We start from the raw sequence: 10,769 nt of genomic DNA on the forward strand, positions 1-10,769 counted from the left end.
TTGTGCCAAATTGCGTGGGCCTGGCTTGGCATGGCACCATGTACCCTTGGGCAGCTCCAGGCCACTCAGGCCATCATATGGGGCCCCGCACCTCTTGCAGGGACCACCTGTTATGCTGGGCCAGGTCCTGCATGCACAGAACTGGCCTGGGTGGGGCCCATGCACACAGGTCCCAGCCTGGCGCAACAGGTCCCCGTGAGTGGTGCAGGGCCCTGGGTGACGGCCTGAGCTTCCCGAAGGTGCACGGTGCAGCGCTGCAGCAGGCTGTGCCCACACAATTTGCCACAAGCAGCACTGGGTGCCAGGCAGCCAGCGCTGAGCTGCACGGCCCTGCCTTGTGGGGGGGCTGTGCCAGGAGGCCCCAAGCACCACGACGGCAACTGCTGCCGGGGGGGGGCAAGGGGACCCACGGGACTCACCCCTCCTGAGCAGTCTCTCCCCACACAGTTCCTCCACACCCATAATCCCCCCACACCTACCTACATACCAACCCACATCCTTCCCCTGCCCCCAAGCGCACACATTCATTGTGTCCAACTGCCAGACAGCGTGAGACCTGCTGGCAGGAGCTGTGGCTGCAGGGGCAGCTGTCCCCACATCCTATTTAGTGAAGGGGTTGGAGGGAGCTCTAATTCTTGTATGATAAGAAAACCAAAAGCAAACATCAAAACATTTAGATATTTAGAATGTATTTTATTATGATGATAGAGGCACTGGTAGGCTTCCATATCACTTTAGAATTGTAAATATATCAATAAAACATTGCCTAACTGGTCTCTCGATCTCTCTCTCACACACATACACATATGCATAGTGGTTTTTTTGTTTTAGTTGCTGTCACAGGTGGCAGCAGGTCATAACCAGACTGCTGCAGTGGGTAGAGGGTGCAGGGAACTCTGTTAGGGCTGCTGTAGCAGTCCAGCTGGCACAAGGAGCCCGTGTTCCCAGATACCAACTGGCTGGGTTCCAGACGCTTTTGAGAGCAAGTAGCCCTGAGCTGCTACGCAGGGCAGCTTTTTTATACTGCTAGGGCCAGCGCAGGGCAGGCTTGTATACTGCTGGGTCCAGCACATGTGCTGGCCGCAGGCTGTAGCTCCCCTTGGCTGCAGATCCAGGAGTAGTTGGGCAGAGTTATTTTGCCCCAAGTGGCACAACTTGCCCCACCAAAGTGCATGTTTGGGCACGTGTGCTGAGGCAGAAATCCCCAGTTCAAATTTGTGCCTCTCCTATTTGAGCTGCTGCCTGCATGTGTGGATGCACCCACAATGTCCAGCTCTACACTCGGGAAAGTTGCTCTGTTCTGAGGGAAAGCTGTCCCTCAAAGGCAGAACTGCTAGTGTATCTGGAGCTGTAGTCACTTCCCTCAATAGCCATTTGTTCAACAGAAACTAGCTACAGCCGAGTCGCATCTTGCGCGTATTTAACTTACGCGAATTCAGCTACATGCACTCAACTGCTGGGGCTGGCTGCCGGGTGCCTGCCGGGGCACAGCGCATAGTGCGGTGCCATGTGGAACTGCCTGCACGCGCCGGCATGGCTGGGGGCAGCAGCTCGCTCACGCTCAGCTGGCTGCCCTGCTGGGATGAGGCAGCGGAGGACAAGAGGGGTGAGGAGCGCGTGCGGAAGGTGCAGCTGTTGCAGTGCACACACGGGCTGTGTGGCGCCGCACCCGCTTTGTCCAGGCCCTGCGGTGGCGGTGACTGCTCAGGGCCGAAGCACGGCGGGAAGGGCGATTTCAGCTATGTGCGATTTTCGCCTTACACACTGACTTCACAACATAACCCCCGCATAAGATGCAACTCGGCTGTATATACGAAGTCTCCCATCACCTAACAATAAAGCATCATAATAGTTTCTAGTGCAAATGGTTATTATTGTTCATCTGTCTAGTCCAGATACAAGTGTAAGTTATATCCAAGGTAATGTGTTGTATCTATAGCCAGGGCTGACCCAAGTAGGGTGCGGGGCCTGGGGCAAATCAGTCCATGCAGGGCCCTGCCCCTGCTCTGATCCCACATGCCCTGGACCTGAAGAAGCTGCTGCCACCATCAGCAGTGGTGGCGTGGTGGGGGGGGTGGCGTACTGTGTGGCTGGACACAGAGCCACCGCTCTGCCCAGCTCTGTGGGGCCCAGGGCAGTCTCCCCTGATTCACACCCCCCTCCCCCCCCAGAGATGGCCCTGTCTATAGCTTTAGCTTTATCAACTGCTCATAAGCTCAAAGAAAGAAATGAGCCTGGTCAAACAAACCTATTTTCCATAAAGCTATGTTGGTTATTATTAATTATATTTCTGGGGGTTTTTAATTCTTTATTAATAGACTTCAGTTAGCTTTTCCATTAACACAGTTTCTCACATACAACATACACTTTTTTTCCTCTCCAAAAGTCAGCCCCTAACCTCCCCACCCAAAAAAAAAGAGGGGAGGATGTACATAGTAAGTGGCGAAGCTGTTTTCTGTGCTGGAAGACACTGCATCCCATGGCTGCTTTTTGTCTGGCTCACCAAGCTGAAGGGTCAGAGTCCTGTGTTGACCCTCTCATACCTATTGGCTGAGCACTGTAGGTTGTGCTGCTTGTATCTCGAGGCTTGTGCTGTGGAAACACTTTCTTTACAGGAACTCCTGTACACAACTCCTTTCAAAAAAGAACTAAGAGTCTTGCTAGTGACCTTGCAAGGGCCTGGGGCCCAACCCTGCATGACACAGAGGAAATCTTCCCCCAAACAGGAAGTTCCTCCTTCCTCATGGCAAACTTCCTGGGCACTGTCTCAGTTCTCCATGACTGGAAAAATCTGTTTCTACATACCAGCTTGTAGCTTCATTCACCATGATACAAAGGCACTAAGTTTATTCTTCAGGGAACTTACATATTCCAGTCAGCAACCAGAGAGGTTGCAGACATGGTCCGTGTTTTATTTGGGGCACGCTGTATGTGAGAAAAGACAGTATTTTGGCTGGGACTGATGTTAGGCTAATGGACCTCTAATAATACCTGGGTCGCGCTACTTGCCTTGGAGTATTAGCCCAATATTAGGGTTCTTCTACTATTCTAGAATTTTCTCAGTCTTTCAAGATCTATTGAAAATGGTCTGGGCAGGTAAAAGGACTCTGGCTGCTCTTCTGGGCCCTCTCAGGGACAAGTCTGCAGAGTCAAAAATGTCTGCCCCTTGCAGATGTTTAACATTGGTTACTAATGGACTGGAAAATGTTTTATTGCCCTACTTCTTTCAAATACAACACAGAGCTATTTCTTTGATACTTCTGCCTTTCCTGCATTATTAATTTTATGATCTTTATTGACCTAGAGAATCACTAGGATTGTATTTATTATTCTAAATAAACGTATTGCCCTTAAAGAAAAATCAGTGTCTGGCAGGGTTGATTTCAGCTGCTTTTGCTTATTTTTTTTCCTGTGCTTTACAACTTCTAATTTATGTTGACTGCTATCTAGTTTGCTTTTTATATTTCTCATTTATTAAGTATTACTTTTTTTTTTTTAATTTCTCGTTGCCTCTACTAGTGACCCAGAAAGAGCTCTCATACAAGGCTGTCAGGCTTCTTGATTGTGGAATTGACCTTTGGCTTTAATAGGGCTTTGGCCTTATAGCTTTTAAACTCCCAACTTCATTCCCATTTATTCTGATTTTTTTTTTCTCTTCCTATTCAAATTCATCACTTCCTTCAGCTTTGGGAAATTTAGCTCTCTAAAGCACCATGCATACATGCACACACACATACTATTACTGACTGACATTATCTGTTTGGTCTGAATTAAATTGGGTCATTGTTATTGGTTCAGAAACAACCACCAGCTTCCAGTACAGTTTCTCCCGCATAATTAAGTCCAGACTAGAGTTCCTTCCCAGTGGGGCCATTTTCTTTGGGGCTAGAAAATTATCTATAATTCCCATGAGCTCTAGTCGTAGTAAGCATCTGGCTGTCTCATGAGCCCACAGAATTATGCTGAGTGAGACATCAGCTCACTGAACATAATTCTTACTTGAAAGATAAAGCGAAGCTGGAGTGACCTCTCCAGGATGCAAAAGCCTGGGCAGTGCACATGGAGGTACTGAGCTGCCCACGCACCAGTGTCCCCCTCTCAGCCTTGCTGGTTTAATTCAAAGAAAAGGCAGGTGCCAATACATGTGGAACCAGGCTGGCTGTAGCTGCCAGAGAGATCTTCCATGTGTACAAAATGCATAAAACATGAAGAAAACAAAACACTGAATACCTGCTTACCTAGTAAGCAAAGTCCATTCTATGCACTGAATGATGAAGGGGTAATACAGAACAATAGCAGATGAGCATGCAATGAAAGAGCCCATTCACCTGCATACATACAAGGGGGCTGCATAGAGATTGCACAGGCAGCTGGAATTCTAATATTTTCCAGTTTTCCACAATTGACTTTTGGACTGTGCATCTAGCACACACATTTCACAGTCTCAGATACTGCTTTATCTGCAAATCACGATATTAGCCAAATTAGGACAGGCGTTCACAGAAGACAGCAAAAAGCAAGTCCTTGGTACACAAGATGAGCCTCCCACCAATATTTTGCCACATTGGCATGTCCTCCTCTCTGCCTCTATTCCTATAGGACACTGAATTTTTTTGAGCTTCTGGGGGGCTGTGCACTAAAGACTCTGTTGTGGTATGTTAATTAATTCTTTGTGGCTGTGGCATGCAGGAGAAACTGCAGTAGCTGTTCCCCGGGATCCCTTCAGACCAAATGTCTCCTAGGTGGTTGTCTGCAACCTGCTTCCTTCTCATCCTGTGTTCTGGTGGGACCCATTACCTCTATCTTACAGCTGGGGAAGTGAAGAATAAAGAAATTAAGGTCGCATGCATCCATGCATTTTGAATTCCCAATCTGAGGCACCCAAGACCTGATTTTTTGGAGAACTAAGCATTATACAGCACTTTATTTATTCCAGCATAATTTAAATTGCTTTCAGTTGTAGTTGAGAGAGCTCAGAACTCCTACAAATCAGATGGCATGTTATCAAATCAAGAATCCAGAAAATAAGGAACACAGAGTTTGTGATCACCTGTGAAAAGTTTGGCTCAAGTGATTTGCTGAGCATCTCCTGAGACCCCTGTAACTACCTTGTTTTTAACACATTGCCTGAGCAAAGGAGATAGCAGTAGTGTTTCGCACAATGCACGAGTGGGGACTGGAGTGGATGGGCAGCCCCATGTTCTTGTCAAGAGTCCTAATCTGCTTCCTGGTGTTAGAAATCATGGCCTATCCCTGAAATAGCATCCCCCAAAACCACATTATTAAAGAGTTAACCACATTTCACCTTGTCTTTTTCAGATCAAAAGTTCCAGCCCACAAAAATATTTGGCCTTGGGGTTTTGCCTTTTTTCCACACAGCAAGCACAATTCCCGCCCACCTTGGTATTAAGCACATATTAAAGGCAACCATTGATTCTCTGGACTATGGTGCCCGTACAAGAGGTCCAGTCAGGTGCTTCATGAATCCACCTGTGGCTGACACTCTGCAGCCCCAGAAACTGGCACAAGAAGCAGGGGGGAGTTTGTGCCCATTTTAGCCTGAGCAACTGCTGCCAAGCAGCTCAGGGCTGGGTGATCCACACTCAGGCTTTATCCACCTCCGACATTAGCATCCACCACATGCTGTTTCCTATAGGAAGCCCCCATCGCTTGCCCACCATGTTTTGTTCTTAAAAGATGTGGGAGGCTCCTGTATGACCTGGACTTATTGTGGGGTGCTTTAGACGGGCTTTTTGGGGGCTCCACATCCCCTACATCTCTTCCAAGCACCGACCTGTTGGTCTCACATTGTGTGGTAGATAGTCTGGGCTCCTCTGTGGTTCAATGTACCATCTCACCCTGGTTGAGCTGACAGTCCACTAGGGACTGGGCGAGGTTATTTTGTGCTCACACCCTGCCTAGGAGACTTAAGCAATCTGGAGGAGTGATCTTACTCTCTGACACTGCCCTGTTGTCTGGACAGGCCTTCTGAGCTGACCTTACTATGTGCCTGTGCCTCAGAGTCCCCGAGAGCTCCTGGCTTCTTGGCACTGGGCAAGGCGGCTACAATACATGGCGCTGACTTAAAGCCCCAAGAGAAATTAACAACATTTAAACATAAAGCAGGGAGGGAATGTGCTTCCTCCCACTCACACATCCCCATCAGGTGCTGGGCTGTCAGATCCTCAGCCCTCCTCTCTTCCTTGTTCCAAGAGGTTGTCTCTCGGAGAGGCTGTGCTTCTCCCTGGGACGTCCCTGGAGTCTCCAGAACATAGTATGGCCAGACATGACAGCTGGCAGCAGACAGAAAACAGCAGCGGCAGGACAGCTGTCTCTTTTTTCCACACCAGCTTTTGAAGGCCCTTCTCAGCGCCAGTGGATGATGTCAACCCCCTGTGCCGCTCCAGCCACACAGAGCGAGCTGATAAAGCATGCAGGCGGCGTTGCCCACTGTTCCATGTTTTCTGCTACCATGCCTGGGTGAGGTAAGTAGTCTTATGTCATGGCTGTCTCTGGGCCATGTCCCCAAACTTCTATTTCTTCCTCGCTGCCCCTCCATCCCCGACACCAGGGTCTCCATCCTATGACAGAGTTCCCATGTTTATATAGGAAATTGTAGGAATTAGGGTCATAAACCAATGGGCCAAAGGGAGGAAACAGGCAACAGATAAATAAACATTAACACTGTGGTAACGTACACTCAGCACTTTAATTGCATCCCACACCTCTGAAGATGTCCCCAGACAAGCTTTTAATCCCGATAGCACTCAAACAGCAACCAGCAGCTTTTCCCCGAGTCTGAGTCCAGCTCCTTCTGTCCAAAATACCAGCCGACCAAACCAGTGAGATTTCCAGCTCCACTGCTCTCCAGCTTCACTGCAAAGGGCTGATCTCATCCTGTATACGTCTCTCCCACAACACAATTTTTAGGAACATAGACCTAGACGGGGCTTCCTGGGTCATAAAGTCTAGTCCCCTGCATACACAGGAAATCAGTTGTCCAAAAATGTCCACCACCTGAACCTTCTTGAACCATGACTGATAATAAAATCATGCAAATCATCCCACTGCATTTCAGTAATACCTATTTGTATCAAATTTCTAATCAATGTCAATTTTCAATTTCTTTGGTTAGCCAGCATCTAGCATTTCTGCACAAGGAACTGAAAACTTTCTTTTTATTTTCTTGGCTATCTTCAGTTCCATTTATTTGCAGCAAGCAGTGTTTGAGGTTTTACTGCATTTGCCTCCTTCGCACCTTGCACTGTTAGTATACTGTCTACTCAGATTGATTCAGCTGGTCTCCAACTGAGAATATTAGCTTGCCTACCTGTCCTTTTCATACAGCTCCTTCTACTGGAAGTTTTTTCTTCTTTAGCACCTGTTCAAGATCCCGCAAATGTCTCTATAATTGGTAATAGTGCCCACTAGTCTCATGACATTGATTTGGTCTACTCTATAATCCCACCCAATCTTGCAAATACATTTTGTAAAATTGCTGCAAGAAGTAACACACTGGGCATGTCAACATGTGCAAATGATCCAGGAGCAATGTACTCTCGAGTAACTACTTGAGAGTAAACTCTTCCAGGCACTCTACACCAGCACGGACATGGGAGCAGATTTGCTGCTCCTAGCAGCAGATTGCTTCTGCTCCTTGCAGTCCTGCAACAGGTCCCTGCAGCAGCCTGGGGGAGCTCTAGGCTCCAGCAGATAGCTGTCTCCTGGCAGGGGCTGGGACACTGCTCACTGCTCCTGGGACCTGCCTGCTGCTGTGGCGGGCTGTCACTGGAGCCTGATTGGGGAAAAATGTCCCCCTGCCCCGGCAGCAGGGAGCTCCCAGCCCCTGCTCCATGGTCAGGGGGCTCGGGTTGGGAGATCCTTACTTCCCAGCCCAAGCCCCATGGTTGTGGGACCCAGGCTGGGAGATCCTTCTCTCCAAGTGCCAGCTCCACAGTTGCGGGGCTGGTGCTGGGAGATCCTCATCTCCCAGCCCAAGCCCTTTGCTGCAGGGTCCAGGCTGAGAGATCCTTGTCTCCCAGTGCCAGCTCCGTGGTCATAGGTCAGCGCTGGGAGATTCTCTCCCAGCCTGAGCCCAGAAGTTGCAGGATCCAGGCTGGGAGATCCTTCTTTGCCAGTGCTAGCCCTGCTTGGACTGGGAGGTAAGGATCTCCCAGCCCAGGCCCCCTGACCATGGAGTGGGGGCTGGGAGGTCTCTGCTGCTAGGGTAGAGGAACACTGTCTGCGCCCAGGCTTCATTGCCAGGGCCTGCCCTGGCAGCAGGCATGTCCTGGGGGCAGGGAGCAATCTCCCCCCTCCCTCCCCACCACCCAGGAGCACATTTGTCCCTGGTCAGGTGCTACTGCACAGTAAGTAATCTTGAGTAAATTTGCTACTTGCAGGTAACAAATTTACTCACGATTAGAGCCAATTACTGCGCAATAAGTATTTGCATGTGTAGACACAGTCACTTACTTTTTAGTAATTAGCTTTTCTGTACTGTAGAGCCTCTTGTGTAGACGTGTCCACTGTGTCACAGACTCATTCTTGCTGCTTTGCATGTCCCGTGTTAGTGTCCTATTCTGGTGAAAAATACCCTGGGGCTACTTACATTTATTGATTTTGAACCTTGCAAAACCTCTGTGGTTGCTATCAGGAATATGTGAGTTCTCTGAGGAATAAACTCAGTGCCTTTGTATCATCATAAATGATGGTACAAAGCTAGTATTTTCTGCTCAGTGGAGAACAGCTCTGCAAATAGTTTTATGGTGGGCCCCACTAAGCTTTGTCAAAGTCCTGTTGATTTCGATTTTAACAGCTCTCTACGTGGTAGGGAGCTTATTGCTGATGGACTTGGGCAGCCTTTGCAAGCGTCTTTTCCCAAATACTCATTGACTAACAGTGTTGTGTCTCCCTGCTTGAGAGAGAAATTAGCACAGGAAGCAGCATCTCCTGGCTTCCAAGGGAACAAAATACTCATCAGTCTCAGCCCTATAAATATATTGTCATTGCTCCCTCTTCTGCTTCCTTTAGTCTGCAAGCATGGACACCTCTGCTCTAATTCTACCTTGTTAGTTCTTTCGTGCCTCTCAAAAAAGAGAATTAAGAAAGGAGCTGGGGAAGGGGAAACATTTCATGGTTCTCCTCTCACTTAGCGTGCTCAGTTCCAGTAAGCAGGGGGCAAGTGATAATTCCCCTTCCATTTTCTCTTGTTTCTTCTCTATATCTGTCTGGACCAAATACCCACACTGTTTCCAGGATGATCTCTTGTTGCTAAGGCCCTGATGCAAAATGAGCTGGGTTGATTGGCTCAGTCAGCCTGGCTTCTTCCAGCTCTTTGAGGACTGCAGCGTTCCCTCAGGAAAAAGGTAAGCACTGAACAGTGCTAGTCATCTTGTGCTTTTACACATCCACTTCCATTCTAGCAGCCTAACGCAGGGCATCCTTAGTGTTTTTAGCAAGGCCCATGGAGTGGCTTTCTGCTATTCCTTCCCCCACCCCCAGCAATGTCTGGCTTACTCTGCTGCACAATTAAGAGGTAAACAGGACCCCTGCAAGTGGGCAATAACTGTTTCTGGATCTGTCCCATCTTTTGTAAGCTCCATCAGATGTGAGGAGACACCCCCACCTGCTGAGTCGGTGAAACTGGCTGCCTGTCACATGCACTGAAGTGCCCTGTGCAACAGTCCATTTGAGTCAGCCTGGCTTCCAGGTATAGTGCTAGGTCTTCAGCTGCTGTAAATTATCACAGCTTTAGGGAGCAAAGGAGACTCAATTTCCAGCAGCTGCAGATCTGTCTGCTTGATTCTAAATATTGCACTAACTGCCAAAGCAGCTGAACTTCCACCACACACAAGAGCCTAATGCTCAGCTTGGTTATCTCAGCATCTGTGTGCGAGGCAGCTAGTGCACACAGTATCCACAATTCAGAGGTAGGGAAACAGGCCCAAGGAAATGAAATGCATCACATACACTTCTACTGTAAGTAACCCCAGATGTCCAAGTCTGCACTTTTTCCTCACCTAGAATTAGTTCCAAATGACCTTCCCCAGCTCAAACTGCAAGGCATCGTCAAAGCCAAAGCCCAGGTACTGCTGGGTCTTGAGTCATACCCTAAATGCATTGAATCACAGTGCTCCCGAGATGAACAGTTCAGGCTAATTGTAGGTGCCTATTCAATGAGCCCTAGAGAAGATGAGCAGCTACAGCGTCCCACTGATTTCACCTGCAGCTGTGGAGGTTCCAGTATCTCTGGAAGGTCCAGCCCAAAGTGACCTAGCTGGAAGCCAGTGCTGCAGTTAGAAAACCTGGGTGTGATCTCAACTTACTCTTTAACCTCTCTGAGTCTATGTTTTCCCATGTGAGAAATGGGGACAGTGCTACTTACCTCCTGAAATATTTGATGCCTGGTAGCACTGAACTGTTTGGAGGAGCTGTACAAGGAATCCAGTTTCAGTGCAGCTTTGCAGTTGTGCCCCCGTCCACCCCCCAATTAGTATATTCCAACCTAACACAAACAAAAACCTTCCAGGAGGAATTTCCCCACCTCTAATTAGCACTGACATAACAGTACAGAAAGGAACGACTACCAGTGTGCAAGTGCTTGCGTTTTAATTAGCTATGTTATCCCTGGGAGATTATTCCGATTGAGCTCTGCCGGCTTCTGCAGCTGAGAAGCAATTATGTGCTAGCAATTTTTCCTAGTTTGGGAAAAACGCAGCACTTACTCCCTTGTTTGTATCTTTTTTTTTTTTTTTTTTTTTTTCCCC

At 48.4% G+C, this 10,769-nt stretch overlaps 1 long non-coding RNA gene across 2 annotated transcripts in view; it reads left to right on the forward strand.

Annotated features, from left to right (window-relative positions):
• The first annotated feature begins 4,268 nt into the window (after positions 1-4,268).
• The window catches only part of LOC109290085, a 19,524-nt gene continuing 13,023 nt past the window's right edge, over positions 4,269-10,769 (forward strand). For both annotated transcript variants that reach the window (XR_002095518.1, XR_002095519.1), the window contains exon 1: positions 4,269-6,485. This is a non-coding gene — a long non-coding RNA (uncharacterized LOC109290085). The remainder of the gene's footprint in view (positions 6,486-10,769) is intronic.

The sequence above is a fragment of the Gavialis gangeticus genome, unplaced genomic scaffold, assembly GCF_001723915.1.
Source record: "Gavialis gangeticus isolate Ggan-Ray unplaced genomic scaffold, GavGan_comp1, whole genome shotgun sequence".
Lineage (NCBI taxonomy): Eukaryota > Metazoa > Chordata > Crocodylia > Gavialidae > Gavialis > Gavialis gangeticus.